This window comes from Carcharhinus amblyrhynchos, chromosome 8, assembly GCF_965287045.1.
Source record: "Carcharhinus amblyrhynchos chromosome 8, sCarAmb.v2.hapA, whole genome shotgun sequence".
In the NCBI taxonomy this organism is placed as follows: Eukaryota; Metazoa; Chordata; class Chondrichthyes; order Carcharhiniformes; family Carcharhinidae; genus Carcharhinus; species Carcharhinus amblyrhynchos.
In genome coordinates, this window is record NC_137331.1 from 54,347,147 (window position 1) to 54,369,522 (window position 22,376).

The window sequence follows — 22,376 nt, forward strand, 5'->3', positions numbered from 1 at the left end:
AGCAGTACAGGTAGCATCAGTGGAGAAAGAAACAGAATTAACTTTTCAGGTCGATGAACTTTCATCAGAACTGGAAAATGATAGAAATGTAGTAGGCTTTAAGCAAGTGAAATGGGCAGGGATGGAAAAATAACACAATGGAAAGTCTTTGGAAGGGTGTGGGGGGTGGTGGGGGCAAAGAAGATTAAATGACAAAAATGTTGGTGGCATAGGGCATAAGAGATTGATAATATGACTCATAAAGAAATTACAAAAATGTGTCTGAAGAAGGTATGAACAACAAAAAAGATATACAGCTGCCTCCCGGGAGAAAAACAAAGGAAGAAAAAATAAAATCAAAAGCTGCAATAAGAATGGAAATAAAATGGAGACACAGCACACCGTCCAAAAGTTTTGAACTCAATGCTGAGTCCAGAAAGCTGTAGAATACCTAAATCGAATGGCATAGAGCATTTAAATAGTTAACAGGTTTTGAAGATCATAATTCTAATTGAAGCAAAACATCCTGCAGCTAAGCTATTTCTGTTTTCAGAGAATCCCTTAGGCTGAATTGCTACTGTCAAGATACAAATATACAGCAAGACTGGATGAAATAATTTTATACAAATAATAAATGGTATATTTCTGGAAGAGGAGACGTGTTCACCTCCTTCAGCCTCACATTTATTATGGAGTTAGCTCCCTTTTCACGCCAGTTGTGGTCAATAAGTTAAAGAAATCTCAAAAAAGAGAAATATTTCCCACATTTGAAAAAAACCTTCTGGTTCCCAGTAAGGGTCATTTAAGTTACATGAAATACCAAAGTTCAAGCTCTGTAAATTATTGGAATGACTGCTCACATGATATAACTGAAAACAGCAACCTCTCTGTTATACTGTAGTTACAAGGTTTCAAAATTTTAAAAACTTGCAGATCAATTTCATCCCCAAAATCTTCACATGACTGCCCAACAAACCTGGAGCCAAACCTTCCAAGGACTGGCAATCACCATTGGACTGCCAGTTGCTTTTTTTTTTACGTGCACTGGAGCATCACATTTTTGGCCTGAACTTCCAAACTGGGCTTCTTTATAGGGCAGGATTGATGGGAGGAGCTTAAGCCATTTTACCCCTTTTTTACAGCACAAACTGCCACATTTTTGTAATCTTACATAAGAACATAAGAAATAGGAGCAGGAGTAGGCCATCTAGCCCTTCGAGCCTGCCCCGCCATTCAATAAGATCATGGCTGATCTGTCGTGTCTCAGTTTCACATTCCCGCCCTCTCCCCGTAACCCTTAATCCCCTTGCCCATCAAAAACCTATCAACCCACGTCTTAAATATATTTAGCGAGGCAGCCTCCACCACTTCAACGGGCAGAGAATTCCAGAGATTCACCACTCTTTGAGTGAAGAAGTTCCTCCTCAACTCCGTTCTAAACCGCCCCCCCTTTATCTTGAGGCTATGCCCTCTAGTCCTACTGTCCTTTCTGAGCGGGAAGAGCCTCTCCACCTCTATCCTATCCATCCCATTCATCATCTTATATGTCTCAATGAGATCTCCCCTCATTCTTCTAAACTCCAACAAGTACAAGCCTAGTTTATTCAGCCTCTCCTTCTTTCATCAACACAGTGAAAAACTTTGAGACATTTGGATAGCTTTACACTACATGAGGTATTTAGCAGGTTGATGGATGGCAGGTAGGATGGGAGAGTGGGTAGGGTACCAACTGGGTAGAACACAGATGAATCCAGGCATGGGGAAATTCCCCATCTGATGTTGAAACTTTCCAGGCAATTCTCAAGTTCTTGCCTTGGGGTTTCACAGCTCATCTTCCTTGGTACATCTGGGGTACAACCATCCGGACACCTGGGCATTATCTATCTTCCTTTGATATTTCAGGGCAATCTCCCAAAAATTATTTCAGCTTGAGTAATTATTCATTTCTGCCCCTCCCCCCACGTCAATTCCTAAACTCTACCATGTCAACTGTCGCTGACACAACCATGATGACAAATGTAGCTCCACAACTGACCACAACACCCTGGCCTGGAAAAGGAAAAATAAACTATGTTTCAAGTGAGGATATATGGTACCCTATGTTTGCAATTTTTCCATATTATTTCTGACAGCTTCTCATACTGCAGCTCGCGATGGCAGGGAAGTTGTACCTACTAGATCAATGCAGGCAGAAATTCAAGACGAACTTCATAAGCTATGGCGAGAAGTAATTCTGAGGTAAGAAAATCAAAGTTTTTTTTATATATCCCCTTGAGGATTTCATGATGCAGAAGACCTAAGGAAATGTCCCTCCCTCTGTCATCTTTTAGCACCACAGAAGGAAGCGTTCATCTGGTTTCTCTCGTATAAAGTTTATTTATTGGTGACACAAGTAGGCTTACATTAACACAGCAATGTGAAAATGAGTTATAGTGAAGATCTATCATTCAACATCCTGCATTAGGATGCAGTTCCCCAATAGCAAAAGTCTTTATTTCCAAGACATTTTGAATAACGTTGTTCAAGTTATTCTTGCTAATTACACCAGATGCTTTGGATTCCTCCAAAATTCTACGCACATGACATCATGAAGGTTGGTGGTGTTGTGAATAGTTGGAGGGATGTTAGAAGTTGCAGCAAGACCTAGATAGGATGCAAGAACATAAGAAATAAGAAATAGGGGCAGAAGTAGGCCATCTAGCCCTTCGAGCCTGCCCCACCATTCAATAAGATCATGGCTGATCTGAAGTGGCTCAGTTCCACTTTCCCGCTTTCTCCCCATAACCCTTAATCCCCTTGCCTACCAAAAACCTATCTACCTGCGTCTTAAATATATTTAGCGAGGTAGCCTCCACCACTTCAACGGGCAGAGAATTCCAGAGATTCACCACCCTTTGAGTGAAGAAGTTCCTCCTCAACTCTGTTCTAAACTGTCCCCGCCTTATCTCGAGGCTGTGCCCTCTAGTCCTGCTATCCTTTCTAAGCGGGAAGAACCTCTCCACCTCTACCCTATCCATCCCTTTCATCATCTTATACGTCTCAATAAGATCCTCCCTCATCCTTCTAAACTCTAACGAGTACAAGCCCAGTCTATTCAGCCTCTCCTCATAGCTCAACCCCCTCAACTCCAGTATCAGCCTAGTGAACCTCCTCTGCACTCCCTCCAAGGCCAAAATGTCCTTGCGCAAGTGCGGCGACCAAAACTGCACACAGTACTCCAGCTGCGGCCTCACCAGTGCCCTGTACAGTTGCAGCAAGACCTCCCTACTTTTATATTCAATCCCCCTCACTATGAAGGCCAGCATCCCATTTGCCTTCCTGACCACCTGCTGCACCTGTAGGCTGGGCGGAGAAGTGGCAGATGGACTTCAACGCGGATAAATGTATAGTGGTCCATTTTGGCAGGTCCAATGGGATGAAGGAGTACAATATCAAGGGTAGGGACTCTTAGTAGTGTTGAGGAGCAGAAGGACCTTGGGGTCCGGGTCAACAGGACTCTTAAATCGGCCTTGCAGGTGGACAACATGGTCAAGAACGCTTATGGTGTGCTAGCCTTCATTAATCGACAGATTGAGTTTAGGAACTGGGAATTAATGCTGCAACTTTATAAGACCCTTGTCAGACCCCACTTGGAGTACCGTGCACAGATCTGGTCGCCTCGCTACAAGAAGGATGTGGAAGCCATTGAGACAGTGCAGAGGAGATTTAAAGGATGTTGCATGGATTGGAAGGCATGCCTTATGAGGATAGGTTGAGGGAGCTAGGTCTCTTCTCCCTGGAGAGATGAGGGTTGAGAGGCAACCTGATAGAAGTTTAAGATGTTGAGAGGTATAAATAGGGCGGATTCTCGGAGGCTGTTTCCCAGGGCTGAAATGGTCACTGCAAGAGGACACAGGTTTAAGGTGCTGGGGAGCAGGTACAGAGGAGATGTCTGGGGTAAGTTTTTCACTCAGAGGGTAGTGAGTGAGTGGAATCGGCCGCCGTCGGTAGTGGTAGAGGCAAACTCGCTGGGGTCTTTTAAGAGACTTCAGGATGAGTACATGGGATTTAATGGGATTGAGAGTTATAGATAGGCCTGGTAGGTATGGATATGATTGGTGCAACTTGTGGGCCGAAGGGCCTGTTTGTGCTGTAGTGTTCTATGTTCTATGAATCATGTATATGCCTACATTGTGCTGATCTGAGCCTAGGAACAAGCTGGAACAGCTTTTAAAGCCATCCAGCATCAAAGAAAACAGATATTCCAATGCAAACATCATGGAAGATCTAGGTTGTGAGGCTTTGTCTTAATTCTTCATACAACCGAGCTGCTGTAACTTTCCTATGCTACCACATCATTTGTAATAAAGGCCAATTAACAAAACAAGTAGTATTATGAATCTGGCAGCAGTATTCTTGGGAGTAACGTGGTTGCCCACTCTTTCAGCCTCAAATACAGTTGTTTAAGCAGAATCAGATGGTGCCGAATAGCAAACACCAAACTATAATTATTCATGATTCAGAACCTACTGAGTGAGCATCCAACATCTTCCACACTTGAGTTTAGTTTGTAACAATGGCGCTTGAAATAAACTGTTTGCTTTCAGAATAAGAGATAGCTTTGGTATAGCTGATTCCATTAAATCACAGGTAGAGCCTCTGTTCTGTGATGGTTTTCCAAAGTGCAGGTAGATTCAAATTGTTGGAGCTCATTTGCATAATAAATAAAAAGTGCAATCAGCCAAGGTAATCAAGTTAAACTGGTTTTCTTTGCATTAAAGAAAATCACTGATTTATTCCAGAGCGGAAACATGGTGTTATTTTCTTTTGCAGAGCACTTGTTTCCAAAACTGCCAATCATCATTGCCTGTGATCCTTAGTGCAAGGATGATTCCCTGCAGGCTCTGTTCAAATCGGGAGATCTGCAGTCTCAGCTTTTCAATTGCCTTTGCTATTGGGACAAGCTTTGCAGTACCAAAACTTTTTCTCTATTTCTGAACTTGATTAATTGCAACCAATATTTGCTTATTTCAAGATTTCACCTTTTAAAGTCTGAAACACAGTTTTCTTCTAGCTGGGTGCATCTTACTTTTATTTCAAAAACTCCTGACCAATTTTTTTTCTGTTACTCAAGTTTCACTTCCCTTGCTCCTGAAGGCTAATCTCCCTTCATTTTATATATATCTTTCCAAATCTCTTGACTCACCGGCCATACTGGGTTTGGTACTTTGACTGCCCCTCGGGAGCTAGCACTACCTGGACAACTCTCTCCAAGTTCATTCTCTCTAAAACAGGCACCAGGGTACATTCTCCCTCTTTTCCAAATTTCAATAAAATTGGGTACTCAGAGATAGCCATTCAGTTAATCCACCTCATCACCAATATACTATGTAGTGGCTTTTCAGATATTATCAAGAGACTTCAAACTTTGTTAGGAACAAGAAGTTGTTTATTAATAAGACAAACTAAGTACAGAAGTTGCAGCTCAGGGTTGCCCTAGAGTCGTGCTCCAGTCTTTATTATGTTAACCACATGACTATTAGATGATTCTGCTTAAAAGAGGACCTATGGTATGATCGCGTATTCTCGATTTTCCACTGGTTCCTCATATCAGGTAACTCTTCTGCTGACTTAAAGAGACAGACACCACATACACAATTTCAGTCCTGACTTGTGCCTTGTAGACAATGTACAGACTTGGGGTGTGGGTGGGGGTGGGGGGCTGATGGTTAGAGCTCTTTTGTTGGCGATAATTAGTGCCTGCACTGTATGGCTTGAATGTTATTTTCCAGTTCTCAGCCAAGCCTGGTTAATGTCCAAGTCTTGCTGCATTTGGACATAAACTGCTTCAGTATTGGAGGAGTCATGAACGGTGCAGATTTTGTTCCGTCATCTCTGAATATCTCCACTTTCAACTTTCAACCTTATGATGAGAGAGAGGTTATTGATGAAGCAGCTGAAGATTATTGGGCCTAGTCACACTACCCTGGGAGGAACATGCAGTGATGTTCTGGAGCAGAGATGATTGCCCTTCGACCACTACAATCATCTTCTTTTGTGCCAAGTATGATTCCAACCAGCAGAGAGTCTTCTCCAATTTCCATTAACTCCAGGTTTTGCTAGGGCCATACTCGATCAAATTCTGTCTTGATGTCAAGGGCAGTCACTCTCAACTCAGCTCTGAAAATCAGCTCTTTTTTCCATGTTTGAATCAAAGCTTTAAATGAAGTCAGGAGCTGAATGACTCTGACAGAACTCAAAACTGAGCATTCATCAGCACTGCAAGTGTCACTTGCACTGCTGATGACTCCTTCCACCATTTACTGATGATTGAGAGTAGGCTAATGGGGTAGTAATTGGCCAGGCTGGATTTGTCCTGCTTTGTGTGTACAGTACATACCTTGATAATTTTCCACATTGGACGGATAGATGCCAGTGTTGTAGCTGTAATTGAGCAGCTAAAAGCACAGCAAGTTCAGAAGCACAAGTCTTCAATAATATTGTCAGCGCTGAAAGCCTTTAGAGTATTCACTGTTTTCAGCTGTTTCTTGATATCACATGGGGTGAATCGACTTGGCTGAAGACTGACATCTGTGATGCTGGGGACCTCCCGAAGAAGCCGAGATGGAACATCCACTCAGAGTTTCTAGATTGCTGCAAATGCTTCAGCCTCATCTTTTGCACAGATGTGCTGGGCTCCTCCATCACTGAGAATGCATTCATTTGTGGAGCATCCTTCTCTAGTGAGTTGTTTAAATGTCCATCACCATTCACAGCTGGATATGGCACAGCTGCAGAGCTTAGATCTGATTTGTTGATTGTAGAATCACTTAGTTCTTTTTGCTGCTTATGCTGTTTGGCATGCAAGTAGTCCTATGTTGTAGCTTCACCAGGTTGATACCTCATTTTTAGGAATGCCCTCCTGAACTCTTCATTGAACCACAGTAGATTCCATGGCTTTGTGGTAATGGTAAAACGGGGGATATACTCTGCCATGCGGTTGTAGATTGCGATCGAATAGAATTCTGCTGCTGTTGATGGCCCACAGTGCCTTATGAATGTCCAGTCTAGAGTTGCAACATCTGTTTGAAGTCTGTACCTTTTAGCATGGAGGTAGTGCTATGCAACATGAAAGAGGATATCCTCTATATGAAGACCGGCATTTGTGTCCACACGGACTGTGCGATAGTCACTCCTACCAATACTGTTATGGACAAGTGCATCTGCAGCAGGCAGATTGGTGAAGATGAGGTCAAGTATGTTTTTCCCTCAGGTTGGTTCCCTCACCACCTGCCGCAGTCCCAGTCTAGCAGCTATGGCCATTAGGATCCAGCTAGCTTGGTTTGTGATGGTACAATCAAGTCACTCTTGGTGATGGATATTGAAGTCTCAACACAGAATACATTCTGCACCCTTGCCTACCCTCAATGCTTCCTCCAAGTGGCGTGGAGGAGTACAGATTCTGTGTGGGTTTCTTCTGGGTGCATCGGTTTCCTCCCACAGTCCAAAGATGTGCAGGTTAGGTGCACTGGCCATGCTAATTTGCCCCTTGGTATCACGGGATGCCTAGGTTAGAGGGATTAGCAGGGTAAAAATGTGGGATTACGGGGATAGAGCCTAGGTGGAATTGTTGTCAAATGCAGACTCAATGGGCCGAATAGTCTCCTTCTGCACTGTAGGGTTTCTATGATTCAGCAGCTGAGGGGGAACAGTACCTGGTAATCAACAGGAGGTTTCCTCACCCATGTTTGACCTGATGCATGAGACTTCATGGGATCCAGAGTCAATGTTGAGAACTCCCAGGGGAACTCCCAACTGTATACCACCATGCCGCTACCTCTGCTGGGTGAGTCTTGCAGGCGAGATAGGACATGTGCAGGAATGGTGATGGTGGTGTCTGGGACATCCATAAGGTATGATGTCACGATTATGACTATGACAAGTTTTTGCTTGACTAGGTTTGCAAGACAGCTCTATCTATTCTGGCACAAGCCCCCAGATATTTGTGAGGAGAACTTTACTGGGTTTGCCATTGTTGTTTCTGGTGCCTAGGTTGATGCTGGGTGGTCCATCTGGCTTCATTCCTTTGTGTCTTCTTCAAAGCAGTTGAATACAACTGAATGGCTTGCTAGGCCATTTAAGAGTCAACCACATTGCTGTGGGTCTGGAGATACAAGTAGGTCAGACCAGGTAAGGATGGCTAGGTTTAACTTCCCTAAAGGACATTAGTGAATCTGTTGGGTTTTTACAACAATTAACAACGGTTTCATGGTCATCATTAGACTTTTAATTCCAGATGTTTTATTGAGTTTAAATTCTATCATTTGCTGTGATTCGAACCCTGCATCTCTGAATTACTAATCCAGTGTCAATGCCACTGTGCCACCATCATTCAAATGAATGTCAATTTTCCAACGAAGGGCTCAATTTATAATGGAAATTTGAATAGCATTTCACATATCAGCTAAAAGATATGTTAAGGCAAGAGCAGTCTCTCAACTACAGATAGGCCAACCACCCCTCCACAAACTTGGCTGCCTCCACAAAGAACTCTTCAGAACTCACTTTTCAAATGATTCCAAAGACAAATATAGATATGATTTATCTGGTTAATTAGATTATTAGTATTTATTTTCCCCAAAAACAGCACATACCACTGAGGACATTTAGCAGTTTTTACATTTGCAAAAATAGTTATGAAACATGTCACACCACTGGATTCTACGTTGACATTAAACACCTACAAATTTTCTTTATCCTTAAGAAGTGTCATCATTTCTTGAAACAACGTTTTCATGCTCCTGGGTCCCCCAGGCGTTAACCTCCTATATAATCACTTTCATAGTTGATTTTGCAATAAGAGAAGTAACACCTTTATATGAAAGCTTCAAATTCAAAAAAACTTTTGGTTCTGATGAGGCGTTTTAGCCTCTAAATGCAAAAAAAATTATAATTCATATTTTGAGTGATCCTCTTCAATTCTGTGGTACTTGTATTTTGACACTGGATTTGAAATTAATCCTGGGACACTCATATTGTTTATAGTCATTTTAAGCTATTGGGTTGTCTTAACACTCAATTAAAATTTTATAATAAAAACAGACAACTGAGTAGGCATTTTAAGCTTTCGGCTTGCCAAGGGCTTAAGAAATTGCAAACATATGTTGAAGAAAATATAAACTAAAATAAAAAGGAAGAAGATGTGCTCATAGCCTAAAGTCCTTTCATTCTTTGTAATTAAACAGTCTGCAGAAAGTTCAGACTGCTTACAATTTGTACATGCATGTTGTTCTCAATGGAAGTAACCGCATATGATTTATAATCAATTCAATCCTAATCGGACATTTCATTTTCCACCATCAAAACTGTGGGAACATATTGGACAAAACAACTGCTTGGCAAATTGCATGAATGGCTACAATGTAAACTGGAGGTACATGAATAGTCACCATAATTAAACCAAAAGAGCAGAGTAAAATGAAAACGTTACTTGTCACCTCAGATACATACATGCATTTGGTTGTTGTCGTATAACGGTCTGGAACATATCTGGTTAACGTGGGACTGAGTATAATACTACCAACACTGTGGTGCAAGACATGACTTACACACAGGGTCTTTAAACATGCTTCTTAGAAAATGCACTAATCCAGGTTGGGTAAGGATAGGATCAAGCTCTGATGAATTAAATTCGGTAAAAAGTCTGACAACACCAGGTTTTAGCTTGGATCCGGCAGTTTGCGGTGTCGATAGTAGTCATGATGTGGATGTGCCGGCGTTGGACTGGGGTAAACACAGTAAAAAGTCTGACAACACCAGGTTTTAGACTGGTGTTGTCGGACTTTTTACTGTGTTTACCCCAGTCCAACGCCGGCACATCCACATCAGAATTAAATTCGAACACACGTCATTTAGGCTCATGTAAAATTTCCAGAAGAGAAAGATAATACAATAACCAATAATAATTTAAGAAAATAATATTGACAGTGAAAACTCGACTCCACTTTAGCATATCTCGGCTTTGCGCATAGAACGTTTGCGAATGCAGTCAAACAACATTAGGATTGTTGTTTGAATTTATCTGCAAATTAAAACATTAAAGCAACGTCTCGGAAACTCACCAAACCGAAGAGACCTTCGCCGCGACGCTACTTTGACGGTAAATACAACCCAATGCATTCCAAAGCAGCCCCACCAACAGCAAATTACTTTCGACAGGTCTGGAAACCGAGATATAGTTGAGTCAAATTACAGGAAAAGGTGTTTTTTCTTAGCATTTATTGAAAATGGGTTCAGCGACATTATGATGCCCATGGAAGGGAGTGTTTCAGTAACCTCGATACATCTTACGGTATTGGGATTTATATTTTTAATATTTATGAGCAAAAGACTGATGTATATCAGATTAGGTCCCGTTCAGACAATGATGAAAAAACAGGGCAAGTCCTACCTCCCTGATCACCTGAAGCGAAACACAGGATTTAAACCTATCGTGGCAAACCAATTTCTGCCAAGTTTTTCAGTCAGATGCAGAGACAGGTTGCAGCTTCACATCACACAACACTGGATAAATTCGCCAATTTGCCGATCTTTGGTTTATTACAAGGTTCTGCTTTGCCGGGAAAATAATAACTGAACTGAACTCAACTCAGCAGGTCAGAGCAACCTGCAAACATTTGCTGACAGCGGTCACCCAGTCTGCAACACTTGATTACGAGAAAATGTAAAAGGGGTTGGAAATAGGTCGTACTCGCCCTCCTCAGCGAGACCAGACTTTATTGTGAGGGCCTATAATGGTCCTCGGACTCGCCGTGGAGAGGCAGCCGCCTGACAGCGTTGGCGAACCGCCAGCTTTCCCCCGTCCAGGGAACCCCACCTGAGTATGGGCCTCCGGTGACGTGACTAAAAACCGTTTGCCGTGAGCGCGAGGACAGTTATAACCGCCGCATCCCCAGCGCGAGCGTCATTTCCCCAGCCGCCCGCTTACTGGAAAGAAGGAAGGAGGAGGGGAGGAGGAGGCAGAATATCCAGCACTTCACGCCGGCTCAGGCCTTTCCCCATTCCCTCCCGCACTCGTTCGAGCTTAAGAAAGGTTAGTTTCAGGTTTGTTATTTTTTAAAAAAGAAACAGGTCCTGAAGGTATGGCTTCTGTACCAGAACAAAATAACAGCACAAAAAATATTTTTGTCATTCACCTCTCCTGTCACACTGCAGAGTAACTGGCAGGCGACTGACTGGCTGCTGTGACTTTTGTTTTCTGAGCAATTGGATCCTCCAGGTTTCCTTTCTGCCTCTTTAGTAAAACATAGACTCTAAAAATGAAAGAAAACGGTCAACCTAATATTGACTGATCATAACTAGAATTTATAATTTGTCTTAATTTCATCAGCACAAATGATTGTGGGCTATTCATATAAGTTTTAGAGAAACACATTTTCTTGACCATCGTTTCACTAACTTGAAATAGAAATGCAATTATGTCCCCAAGTATGCATAAGCTGATATATTCTTCCGGGGATATGGGTGTTGCTAGCAGGGCTAACATTTGTTGCCTTGACTGAATGATTTGCTAGACCATTTCATCGAATCGTAGAATCTTTACAGTGCAGAAGGAGGTCATTTGGCCCATCGAGACCGCACCGACAACAATCACACCCAGGCCCTATCCCTGTAACCCTACATATTTACCCTGCCAATTCCCCGGTCACTAAGGAGCAGTTTAGCATGGTCAATCAACCTAAAACACACATCTTTGGAGTATGGGAGGAAACTGGAGCACCCAGAGGAAACCCATGCAGACATGGAGAGAATGTGTAAACTCCACATAGACAGTCATCCAAGGCCAGAATTGAACCTGGTTCCCTGGCACTGTGAGGCAGCAGTGTTAATTACAGTGCCACCACACCACTCATTTCAGTTAAGTTCATCAGGTTGTTCTGGATATGGAGCCACGTGTAGGCCAGTATGGGTAAGAATGACAGATGAGTTTTTAACAATATTTAAATTCCACCAGCTGCTATGGTGGGATTTGAGTCCATGACCCCAGAGTATTATCATGGGCCTCTAAATTATGAATTCAGAGACATAGATTGGCTAACTAATAGAAGGCAAAGAGCTGAGCTAAGAGGAACATTTTCAGGTTGACAACCTGTAACTAGTGGAATATCACAGTGATCGGTGTTGGGGCCACAATGATTTATAACATATATTTATGATTTGGACAAGGGAAATTAACATACTCTTGCCACGTTTGTGGATGAGACAAAAAAAGTGGGAAGGCAAATAATGAAGACAACACCATGTAGGGAAAGTGAAGTTATGTACTTAGGTAGGAAGAATAAAAGAACTGAATATTGTTAAGATGGAGAATGACTGCAGAAAGTTGCAGCACAGAGGGGGTAATCACAATCACAAAAAGCTAGCACACAAATTCAGCAGGTAATAAGGATGACAAATGGAACATTGGCTTTCATTTCAAAGAGAATGGAGTATTAAAATAAGGAAATCTTGCTAAAACTACACAAGCTACAAGTTAGACCATACCTGGATTACTGTGAGTAGTTTTGGTCCCCTGATCTAAAGAAAGATACACTGGCACTGGAGACAGTGCAGAGAAGTTTCATTAGGTTGATTTAGGTTATGGATGGATTTTCTCATGAGGAAAGGTTGAGTAGGTTGGGCCTGTACTCATTGGAGTTTAGAAGAATGAAGGGCAACTTTAACGAGACATATAGGATACCAGTGGCTTTATAGGGTAAATGCTGAGAGGTGGTTTTTGCTTGGGAGGAATCTAGGACCAGAGGGCATAATCTCAGAAGAAGAGGTTGTCCATTTAAGACAGATGAGGAGGAATTTCTTTTCTCAGAGGGTAATGAACCTGGAATTCTTTACTGCAGAGGGTGAGTTGTTAAATACATTCAAGTTAAAGGTAGACAGATTTTTAATCAGTAAGGGAACCAAGAGTTATGGGGATGAGGCAGGAAAATGGAGTTGAGGATTACCATAATAAATCAGATATGATCTAATTGAGTCACAGAGCAGATTCAGTGAGCTGAGTGGCCTACTTTGCTCCTATGTTTTATGGTCTTATTGCCAATAGGCCACAACTTTTACCTTAGGAGGAATGACTGATTTCCTAATGCAGAAGAATACTAACAAAATATATCTTAACTGGGTTACTTCAGTACTTTTTATAAGTTACTTTTGTCTCTCTCTAAGCAAGGTCTTCCTTGCCTAACAAGTAAACTGATGTTATGAAGGTAATGTTGAAATTCAAATTTGCTTAATGCTACACAACCTAACCTTTATTAGAGTTAATTCATGATATGAAGAATATAACACCACTTAAAAATAATGAAGAGATGGATTTATGTGCATTAATAGTGAAATTTGCAATGCAGTAGAAAATGCTCTGTTGAATGCATGTATTAATGCTGATCCACTGCATCATTGCTGCTGGTTGAATGGGCAATTATTCCAGCGGTAAAGTTTCTTTAATGTTGAAATGATAGCAACAGCAAAAATGTCATTTCCAAACATCATTTCAACATGGACAATGGTCCTATACTCTGTTCTGCCCCTTGGGATTATGGGTGAGGCATTCTTGTGGAATCTCAAGTATTTCTGAAACCAGAAAGGCTGCTCTCTCTGTCCCTCAGTTTCACAAAGAATTTATCTTCAGCTCATTCCTTCTATTTACTGGCATGTTGCCACATCAACTACAAGCTACAACTACAATTGCTTTCACATGTACACTGAGAATCTTCACCACCATCTTTAGCAACTTCTCAAACCCTTCCCTGCTATCATACATTTGAGATATAGAATGGGTAAGTCAAAGCTTGCTTCATTGTCAATGATGCCATAATTCCTCCCCTGACACACACTCAGCCAGAACGAAAACATTCAATTAGCTTCAGTGAGCTAAGTTTTGAATCCCATATTCATTCCATCACCAAGGCTGCTAATTTTTAACTTTACAACAGTTTCCACTTCTGCTGGGGAGACAACCAGATGTCAAAGAGTTAAACTGATTGAAAAATAATCGGAAGTGAAAAGAGGAAAATCTTTTTTCATGATTGGTTAGGATTTGGAATGCATTGCCTGAAGAGGTGATGGACATAAATTCAAATAATGGCCGTAAAAATTAAATTGGATGAATATTTGAAGAAGAAGAAAAATACTGGAATATGGGAAAAGGGGGAATGGAACTAAGTGGATTGCTTGTCAAAAGATATGATACAGAATTTTTGGGCAGCATATTGCGGGGGGGCAGATGGATTGCTCACCCCCACCCAGAAGCAAAGTTAGCGTGGAGCCCTCAACACCAGCCTGTGTCACAGCCATATAATGCTTTGGGGGTTAACTTGGGCAATGTAGGACTTTGCCCCCCGCTGGGGATAAAGTCCCGCCTCCAGGAACTGATGACCCGTGCTATTGGCCAGAAGCTCCATCAGTCCTGGCAGTTCCAAGAGCGCATTAATGGGTGCTGTTGGGACAGCAAGCAGGGCTTTTGATCCTGGAGCAAGGTAAATCCAGGGTCTTGAGGAAGAAGAATTAGATCAGTTCAGGGAAGGGGGCTGTGAGTAATGAAGAACAGATGGGTAGGAAGAAAGGGGGTATTATGATCGGGGAACTGCCCCAAAGGGCACCCCCTTAAGATAGTACCTCCCTTCTTCCCACCCTTTGAAAATATTTTTTTAAAAAGCAGCCTAGCCACTTCCACCTGATTGCTCACACCAACCATTTTATGGTATGCATGGCATTATTGGGGTCAGTTATTTTATTAATCTCAATTGACCTTTGAAATGGAGCAGCAAGGTGGCACAGTGGTTAGCACTGCTGCCTCAAAGCACCGGGGACCCGGGTTCAACTCCTGGCTTGGGTCACTGTCTGTATGGAGTTGCATGTTCTCCCCATAACTGCATGGGTTCTCCAGTTTCCTTCCATAACCTGAAAGACATGCTGGTTAGGTACATTGACCCGAACAGGTGCCGGAGTGTGGTGACTAGGAAAATTTCACAATAACTTCATTGCAATGTTAATGTAAGCCTTACTTGTGACTAATAAATAAACTTTACTTAATATTTATTATCAGAGTGAGTTCTGAGATGGACAGGAAGGTGGTGGGTGTAGTAGTAGGGCCTGACATAAAAGATAAATGTGGTACTGAGTATACTATTGCCTATACAATGATGCAAAAAGATGCATGACTCAGCCAGGATCAGTCTAAGGATGGACAGAGCTAGATAAAAATGTAGATTTGGGTCAGCTCCATACCTCTACTCTATTATAAATATATATAGTTATGAGTTGTTAATTACTTGCTGTCGATATACTCAAGCCTACAAGGCCTACTTCATAGTGTCCATAGCTGGATTCTTCATGGTGGCAGCATCAGGATCAAAACTCTGATCCCCTCGAGAATGCTGCAAAACTAAGAAAAAGGAGACGAACAGATTCTGCGCTGAACCTATCTCCCAACTGAGAAACCTTGCCAGAAAGAAAGTAAAGAAAAAGTTCCAGAAACAGGAGTACCTGGCAGCAAACAAGCAAGGTCAAAGTTTTCCTTAAACAGAAGACTGCATTGCATTCTTTTTTGGAAGTCCAACTTCAGCAAGCAGTGCTCAGAACCTGCAAGGGTGAGAATCTTTTTAAAATTCCAGGTCAGTCAATCTTGAGAAAGCCTTTTAAGTCATTCAGTCAGACGGGTTGTTTGAAAGCAATCCATCACTAAACCCAATCCCATGAGTGTCAACACATGATTCCCAAGTCCTACAAAAAAAATTAGATTTAATCCACCGTGGGTCTTTGTGACCATCCAAGTTCAGAAACAGAAATTGCATTGGCAATCTGGTTCTTTTCCAAGAGTTCCAATGCATAAAGTGATAACACTTAACAAATAAAATCAGCAGCCAGCTGACTTACACCACCAATGCAGTCCCTTCTTTTTCAGGTAGAAGCACCCCCACACTGTCATTTTGAAAAGACCTCCAAAATCAGGCAAGTGTGGAAACATCCTTTGCTCAATAGGAACTGGCAATGCCTCAGTGTAAAATAGTGAGAATGGGATCAATAATGTTAAAAGGACAAGCCTAAAGGCAAGTTCTTCCCATGTCTGCATGGGTTTTCTCTGGGTTCTCGGGTTTCCTCTCATAGCCTGAAAGACATGCTGGTTAGGTGCATTGACCCGAACAGGCACCGGAGATGCATATGATAAAGGAACAACTGTGATTATGGGTGATTTTAATCTGACTATAGATTCAGCAAATCAAATAATTCACAATACCATGGAGAAAGAATTATTGGAGTGTATACGGGTTTCTTTTCTGGACCAATACATTGAGGAACCAACTAGAGAACAGGCCATTCTAGACATGGCATTGGCAATCTAGTTGTTTATGACCCCCTTAGGGGTCAGCAACCATAACATGATAGAACTTTTCATCAAGGTGGAGAGTGATGTAGTTGATTATTCTGAGACTAGGGTCCTGAATAAAGGAAACTACAATGATATGAGGCACAAGTTGGCTGTGATAGATTGGGGAACATCACTTAAAGGGATAGACAATGGCAAACATTCAAGGAGCACATGGGTGAACTGCAACAATTGTTTATTCCCGTCTCATGCAGAAGTAAAGCTGGAAAGGGGGCCAAACCATGGCTTGCAAGGGTAATTAGATATAGTATTAGATCCAAGGCAGAGATACAGCCGGATTAGGCAGGAACTTATAGATACTGATCGGGAGAGGTTGTTTGAGGGTAAGTCCATGTTTGGCATGTGGGAGTCGTTCAAGGGACAAAATGAAAAGGTTGCAGGAAAGACATGTGCCGGTTAAGAGGAAGGATGGGAAAGGTAGGATTAGAGAGCCGTGGATAACTAGGGAGATTGAGGACTTGGTCAGGAAGAAAAAAGATGCGTATGTTAGGTCTAAGCAACTGGGAACAGAGAGCATTGGAGGAATACAGGGAGAGTAGGAGGGAGCTCAAACGGGGAGTTAGAAGGGCGAAAAGGGAGCATGAAATGGTCTTGGCAGACAGGATTAAGGAAAATCCAAAGGCATTTTACTCCTATGTTAGGAACAAAAGGGTGGTTAAAGGAAAAATCGGTCCTCTTAGGGACAGAGGAGGGGAACTGTGCTTAGAGTCCGAGGGAATGGGGGAGATCCTGAATGAATACTTTGCGTCAGTATTTACGAAGGAGAGGGACTTGTTGTCCGGTACTGTCTTGGAGGGAGTTGTAGACCAGTTGGAGGAAATATCTATTACGAGAGAGGAAGTGTTAGGGTTGTTAGGTAGTATTAAAACTGATAAATCTCCGGGGCCTGATGGCATTTATCCTAGGCTGCTTAGGGAGACGAGAGAGAAATTGCTGGGCCTCTGACGCAAATGTTTGTCTCTTCTTTGGACACAGGTGAGGTCCCAGAGGACTGGAGGATAGCGAACGTGGTACCGTTGTTTAAAAATGGTAGTAGGGATAACCCGGGTATTATAGGCCGGTGAGTTTGACATTAGTGATAGGGAAGTTGTTGGAAAGGATTCTTAGGGATAGGATATATACGCATTTAGAGTGTGGCAATTTGATTAGTGATAAGCAGCATGGCTTTGTTAAGGAGAGGTCGTGCCTTACGAATCTGGTAGAATTTTTTGAGGAGGTGACAAAAACGGTCGATGAAGGACGAGCCATGGATGTCGTCTACATGGATTTCAGTAAGGCGTTTGACAAAGTCCCTCGTGGTAGGTTGGTGGAAAAGGTTAACGCTCATGGGATACAAGGACAGGTGTCTAGATGGATTGAGAACTGGCTTGGTAACAGGAGACAGAGAATAGTAGTGGAAGGGTCCTTTTCTAGCTGGAGGTCTGTAACAAGTGGTGTGCCACAGGGCTCAGTACTGGGACCTTTGCTATTTGTAATATACATAAATGACTTGGAAGAGGGAGTACGTGGTGTGATTAGCAAGTTTGCAGATGACACAAAGATGGCTGGACTTGCTGATAGTGAGGAGCAGTGCCAGGCAATACAGCAGGATATAGATAGGCTGGTATATTGGCAGAGAAATGGCAGATGGAATTTAATCCAGATAAATGCGAGGTGATGCACTTTGGAAGAAATAATGTAGGGGGGAGTTACAGGATAAATGGTAGGCCTATTAAGAGTATAGAAACGCAGAGGGACCTGGGGGTGCAAGTACACAAGTCCTTGAAGGTGGCAGTACAGGTGGAGAAGGTGGCAAAGAAGGCCTGTGGTATGCTTGCCTTTATAGGGAGGGGTATAGAGTATAAAAGCTGGCGTCTAATGTTGCAGTTGTATAAAACGTTGGTTCGCCCGCATTTGGAGTACTGCATCCAGTTCTGGTCACCTTACTACCAGAAGGACGTGGAGACCCTGGAGAGAGTGCAGAGGAGTTTACCAGGTTGCTGCCTGGTATGGAAGGACTGAGCTATGAGGACAGATTGGGCAAATTGGGGCTGTTCTCCTTAGAAAGACGGAGAATGAGGGGAGATCTAATAGAGGTGTATAAGATTATGAAGGGTATAGATAGAGTGAACAGAGGTAAGCTTTTTCCTAGGTTGGAAACAAAAATTACGAGGGGCCACAGGCTTAGGGTGAGGGGGGGATGAGGTATAATTCGGATGTTAGAGGGAGATTTTTCACACAGAGGGTGGTGGGGGCCTGGAATGCACTGCCGAGTAGGGTGGTGGAGGCAGGCACGCTAGAGTTGTTAAAGGCTTACTTAGATAGGCACATGAGCGGACTAGAGATGGAGGGCTACAGGAGACTGATCTAAATAAAGATCAAGAGCCTTGGGACGTCCCTGGGAATCAATTGATTCCTGTGGACCTTTCAACATATTGTATGGCTCACTTGTCTTACTTCTGAACTTCTGGGGATTCTGTATATGTCTGTCAAAGTTTTGCATGTTTATTGATGTCTTTTCTTTCACTTCACAGGTGATTCGGTCCACCTTGTTGCCCAACAAGGGGCATACACACGGTGGGTCGTGCGAGGGCTGCTCTTGGATGTTGCTTCAAGAGTTGCCTAGTGCTTCACGTCGTTAGTGTATGCTTAAACTGGACCATCTGACGGGCAACACAACAGCTCAGTAACTATCACTGTTTGCTGTGCGGATACATGGATTTGGTCCAGCGTCTGCGGGAGTTTGCACATTCTCCCCGTGATTGCGTGGGTTTTCTCTGGGTGCTCTGGTTTCCTCCCACACTCCAAAAACGTGCTTTTAGGCTGATTGGTGTAACAAATTATCCCTAAATTAGTCTTCCCTCAATTTTCCCCAATAGGCGTAGACAAAGGTCATAGGTAGAGGAGGGCACTCATAATGTTAAAATGGCGGCGCGGGCTCATTGGGCCGAAGGGCCTGTTTCTCATGCTGTGTGTTGTTCTTTGTTCTAGAGGCGTACAAATTGGCCAAGAAAAATAACAGACTTGAGGATTGGGGGCAGTTTAGAATTCAGCAAAGGAGAACCCAGGGTCTAATTAAGAAGGGAAAAACATAAAGTAATCTTGTGGAAATGCAAAAACTGACAAAGTTTCTATAGGTATGTGAGGAGAAAAAGATAGGTGAAGACAAATGTACGTCCCTTACAGTTGGAAATGGCAGACCGACTGAATACATACTTTGGCTCTGTCTTCACACAGGGGGACACAAATAAGATACCAGAAATGTTGGGGAACATAGAGTTTAGTCAGAGGGAGGAACTAAAGGAAATCAGTACTGGTAGAAGAAATAGTGTTGGGGAATTTGATGGGATTGAAGGCCGGTAAATCCCCAGGGCCTGATAATCTATATTTTAGAGTACTTAAGGAAGTGGCCTGAGAAACAATGGGTGCATTGGTGGTCATCTTCCAAAATTCTACAGACTCTGGAACAGTTCCTATAAATGGGAGGATAGCTAATGTAACCCCACTATTTTAACAGGGAGGGAGAGGGAAAACAGGGAATTATAGATCAGTAAGTCTGATGTCAATAGTGGGGAAAATTCTAGAATCCATTATCAAAGATTTTATAGTAAAATGTGACATGATTGGACAGAGTCTGTGTAGATTATGAAACAGAACTCATGCTTGACAGGCTTACTGGAATTCTTTGATGATGTAACTAATAGGGTTGATGAGGGGGAGCCAGTGGATGTGATTTATTTGGACTTTCAGAAGCTTTCGACAATGTCCCACATATGAGATTAGTGTATAAAATTAAAGCGCGTTGGGTTGGGGATAGTGTATTGAGATAGAATGAAAACTGGTTGACAGATAGGAAACAAAGAAAAGGAATAAACAGATCTTTATCCAAGTGGCAGGCAATGACTAATTGGGTACTGCAGAAATCAGTGCTGGGATCCCAGCTGATGAGTATATAATTATTTAGATGAGAGCACCAAATGTAATATCTTCATATTTCAGATGATACAAAGCTGGGGTGGGAGGATGAGCTGTGAGGAGGATGCAGAGTTCCTTCAGAAAAGTTGAATGAGTGGGCAGATGAATGACAGCCGCAGTATAATTTTGATAAATGTGAGCTTATCCTCTTTGGCAGCAAAACAGGAAGGCATTTACCATTTGAGTGGCCATAACTTAGGAGGGGAATGGGCAATGAGACTTGGGTACACTAGTCACTGAAGATAAGCATGCAAGTGCAGCAGACAGTAAAAAAGGCAAATGGATGTTGGCCTTCATCGTGAGAGGATTCGATTGCAGGCGTAACAATGTCTTGCTGCAATCATACAGGGCCTTGGTGAGAGTACACCTGGAATATTGTGTGCAGTTTTGGTCTTCTCTGAGGCAAGATGTTCTTGCTGTGGAAGGAGTGCAGAGAAAGGATTACCAAAGTGATTTCTGGGATAGCAAGATTGACGTATGAGGAGGATTGTATTCGCTGGAATTCAGAAAATGAGAGGGGACCTCTTAGAAATTTATAAAATTATAATGGGATTAAACAGGGTTGATGCAATAAGGATATTCCTGATGGTAGGAGTGTCCAGAACCAGGGCACATAGTCTAAGGATGACCCCTATATAGCTGGCCTAGCTCAATTTAGGATTGAGATGAGGAGAAATTTGTTCACGCAGAGAGTGGTCAGCCTGTGGAATTTGCTACCACAGAAGGCAGTTGAGGCCAAAACATTATCTAATTGCTGCTTTGGAAACATATATAGTGCTTGGGGTGAAGGGGATCAAAGGATATGGTGGGAAATTGGGATCAGGCTATTAAAATGGATGGTCAGCTAACTGCGATTTCGGCATAGTTGGTAGACACTCCAACCACTGTGTACATATTACAATTTACAGCTGTGTCCAGAACTGCAAAGGCTGATGGAATCTCATAGCAGTCTCACACTATCAACAAAAAAAAATGAGCATGCTACTCAATTGTCTTCTTGCCATAGGAATATTCTTCTTCAAGCTTTCTGCTAGTCCACATGAAAAAACAAGAAAAGGCACTGCCAATTCAGCATGGTAGCACCGTGGTTAGCACTGCTACTTCACAGCTCCAGGGTCCTGGGTTCGATTCCTGGCTCTGGCTCGAGTTTGCACGTTCTCCTCGTGTCTGCGTGAGTTTCCTCAGGGTGCTCTGGTTTCCTCCCACAGTCCAAAGATATGCGGGTTAGGTTGATTGGCCATGCTAAGAAATTGCCCCTTAGTGTCCAAGGATGCGTAGGTTAGAGGGAGTAGTGGATATAATATGTAGGGATATGGGGGTAGGGCCTGGGTGGGATTGTGTTTGGTGCAGACTCGATGGGCCAAAGGGCCTCTTTCTGCACTGTAGGGTACTTCGATTCTATAAGTCAGACACTTGGAGTAGATGCATGAGAGCGCCCCAATCTGCAAATTCTCCTGCAAGTTATTCACTATTCTGACATGGAACTATATCACCAATCTTTCACTGTTGCTGAGTCCAACTTCTAGAAGTTCTTCGCTTACTGCATTGCTGGTGTAGCTACATCACATGAACTGCAGAGGTTCACTGAGATAATTCACCATTGCGTTCTACAGGTGAATTAGGGAACAGTTGAAATTCACTTTTCTCCTTTCACTGCTTAGAATGTTATGTATTCTTCTACTCTTTCAAGGACTGTGAGCATTGCTGGCTAAACCATCATTCATTGCCCATCCCTAATTGACCTCGGAAAGGTGGAAATGAGTTATTTTCTTGACCCTATTCCTTATGTGTGTAGACACACCCACAGTTTTGTCAGGAAGGGAATTCCGGGATTTTGACCCAGTGACAGTGAAGGAATAGTGATATATTTCCAAGTCAGGATGATGTGTGGCTTGGACGGAAACTTGCAAGTGGTGGTGTTCTCATGCATCTTCTGTCTTTGCCCTTCAAGGTGGTAGAGGTTGTGGATTTGGAAGGAGCTGTTGAAGGAGCCTTGGTGACTTGCTGCAGCGCATCTTGTTGATGA

The 22,376-nt window shown here is 42.7% G+C and overlaps 1 protein-coding gene across 6 annotated transcripts in view; it reads right to left on the bottom strand.

Moving 5' to 3' along the window:
* LOC145346612 (ATP-binding cassette sub-family C member 8-like) overlaps positions 1–10,968 on the bottom strand; it is a 212,764-nt gene extending 201,796 nt beyond the window's left edge. For 4 of the 6 annotated variants that reach the window (XM_080194084.1, XM_080194088.1, XM_080194089.1 and 1 more), the window contains exon 1: positions 10,409–10,968. The gene's annotated coding sequence lies outside the window, so the exon portion shown is untranslated. Of the gene's footprint in view, positions 1–10,079; positions 10,179–10,408 lie in introns of all 6 variants that reach the window. The other 2 variants (XM_080194086.1, XM_080194087.1) reach the window with 2 other exon arrangements.
* Positions 10,969–22,376: the final 11,408 nt, after the last annotated feature.